This window comes from Dryas octopetala, chromosome 7 (genome assembly GCF_963921425.1).
Source record: "Dryas octopetala chromosome 7, drDryOcto1.1, whole genome shotgun sequence".
Lineage (NCBI taxonomy): Eukaryota > Viridiplantae > Streptophyta > Magnoliopsida > Rosales > Rosaceae > Dryas > Dryas octopetala.
In genome coordinates this window covers 9,843,619-9,846,270 of record NC_141372.1, presented here as the reverse complement: position 1 = coordinate 9,846,270, position 2,652 = coordinate 9,843,619, and the positions used below count along the sequence as shown (strand labels likewise).

The window sequence follows — 2,652 nt, the reverse complement described above, 5'->3', positions numbered from 1 at the left end:
AGATCGTCAACATTAACGAAATTGTTGACGGAACAAGGTAAAATGGGACATGAATGTAAGTTACAGGTGGTAATCTGTAACAAAAAAACTTTCAGGTGGTAAAGTGGGAATGAGTTACAATTTTGGGTGGTAAATCGATAATTAAGCCAAAAAAAAAATGGCAGCCTCAGATCACCAACGGTCATTTAATCTGGACCGTTGGTGATCACTCATCACTGTCGCACGCGTCACACCAAAGTAAGTGGCTAACAACTGTTGCAGGCGGGGCCCACCAAATTTTCGGCTGTAGCACACTCTCTCTCCTCACGTGGGTGAGCCACTTTTGCAATTGGGTCATAGCCATTTTGGCGCACACTGAAACCCAGATTTAGGTTACACTTTGGGTTACTCTAACTTTTGGGTCACATTTTCTGGCCCATAGTGCTTGGGTGTGAGCCATTTGTGACTCAAAATAAGTTTTGAGTCACATTTTCAGGTGGCATAGTGGAAGACCTAATAGGGGGTTTTGAATTAGTTTTATTAAGGCCAAAGGTTTTGAAATAACCAAACTCTAAATAGGGATTATGAATAGTTTACTAGAGGAAAAATTATATGAAAACTTCTTATTTTGCCCCCACAAAAAAAAAAAAAAAAATCTGGATGTGCCACTGCATGTGTGTAAACTTTCAGCCCAACCCACCTAGTATGTATTTATACTTCCATTACATGTTTGATGTTTCTATGTCTGTGTGTAATGTCAATGAGAACTCTCAACCAACCTATATTTAATCGGTCTCTCATTCTTATGAATTGGTTATAAAAGCTACCAGAATCCAATCCTTGTCATTGGTGATCATATATATATATATATATATATTTTTTTTTTTTTTTTGTCGAACATGGTGATCATATTTATTCAGACAGCTAGTTGTGTAATCTTGAAAAGTGAATGCTTGTCCAAAACACCATCCTTGATTCCTTGTCAGTCATTACTCTTTACAACCATCAGCCGCTGACCATTATTCCCAGCAATTTTATAGGCCAACAGTGCTAGTTGTTCCACATTTTTTTTTCACATTTGTATCTTATTTGATGTGTCATTACTTTACTAGAAGGGTATTTCCTTTTTCCTTTTTAAGTTTTATTTTTTAATTTTTAGTATCCAATATATGAATGTCATGTAAGATGATTTGAAATTATTGTATAAAAATATGATAAGTGTAATATACCCTAAACCCTAAACCCTTAATGTTAAACATTATTGACTCAAATTGCTTGAACGTGAAATTAACAAAAGCAAATTAAGCAATAGGCGCAAAAGGTCTGGTGAGGCAAGTGGGACTGTCACTGACTTTAGCAGATGAACAATAAGGGGCCCAATAGAACTTTATAAAGGTAATTAAGTTCTGAGCCAATAATTTCAAGATTTTGTTTGGTCACTCACAAGCAAACCCACCATTAATTAGCTCTCAATTGTTCCTACTTACCCACTTAATTAAATATATTGAATTAGCAATTTAGCACCATCCACCTTTCAAGTTCTCAATTCCTTTGTAAATATCACTATAAATACAAAGCTATCGACCAAACCTCCCAATGAAGAAGGTCGTTGGGCTTAAAGGGCCTATTGACTGCAATCTGTAACCAAGCCTCATGGGCTGAACTACTGAAGCGCTGGAGTGTCTTTGGGTTTTATAACAATAAATCCATGTTTTAATAATAAATAAATGTATAGTCGGTTGTTTAGGACATGGGGTGGTGGCGCAGTTGGCTAGCGCGTAGGTCTCATAGCTTTTGAGTGATCCTGAGGTCGAGAGTTCGAGCCTCTCTCACCCCAACCCAATTTTTTTTATTTTAAAGATGCGTTTGCTTCGTAACTTGTGAACAATTAATTATATTTAGAAATGTTTAAACCCCATTTATTTTCATTTTTGCATTATTTGCATAGTTCATAAACATAGATCAAACACATATGTTTCATTATTTTTAAAGCTATATCATAAAACTACAACTTTGTGAAGATTATATTTAGAAAGGTTTAAACCCCATCTATTTTCATTTTTGCATTATTTGCATAGTACATAAACATAGATCAAACACATATGTTTCATTATTTTTAAAGCTATATCATAAAACTACAACTTTGTGAAGATTTCCCTTCTTCACTCAGGACCCTCATATGCTTAAGGTTTATGTGGTTCAATAAATTGGAGTCATCTGTCACTTTTTTAATTTTTATTCAAGCAATCAAACAAACTAATTTTATTGTTAAACTCAAATCCAAACATGCAATTTACTCTATCACCCACTCACCATCGCCTCTTCTTCTCCAAGTGTAATTCAATTTTATCTTAACAGTGGGTAATTAGGAGATAAAAGTTAAAAGAGGCTTGAAGTGGGATGGTGGTATAGATGTAATGATGGTGATTTATCCTCACAAAAAAAAATGATGGTGATTTAATGAATGAAAGAAAGAATGAGATGTAGAGGAAATGAGAGAAGGTATGTTGTGTGTCTTGTGACGTTGTGAGTGAATATGAATCCAAAGAATGATGAGGAGCAGTTCTAGATAGAGAAGTTAATGGTATTTTCTATTTGTTATGTATGTAATCAGGTGTCAAAAAATTAAGAAAGAGACATAGAAGTAACACACAATTTAAAGATAATTTCTAT

General features: G+C 34.4%; 1 non-coding gene across 1 annotated transcript; it reads left to right on the top strand.

Moving 5' to 3' along the window:
• Positions 1 to 1,731: 1,731 nt before the first annotated feature.
• On the top strand, positions 1,732 to 1,816 carry TRNAM-CAU (transfer RNA methionine (anticodon CAU)). The gene is given in 2 exon segments: positions 1,732 to 1,769; positions 1,781 to 1,816. It is a non-coding gene; the product is annotated as a tRNA-Met (tRNA).
• The last annotated feature ends 836 nt before the right edge of the window (positions 1,817 to 2,652 follow it).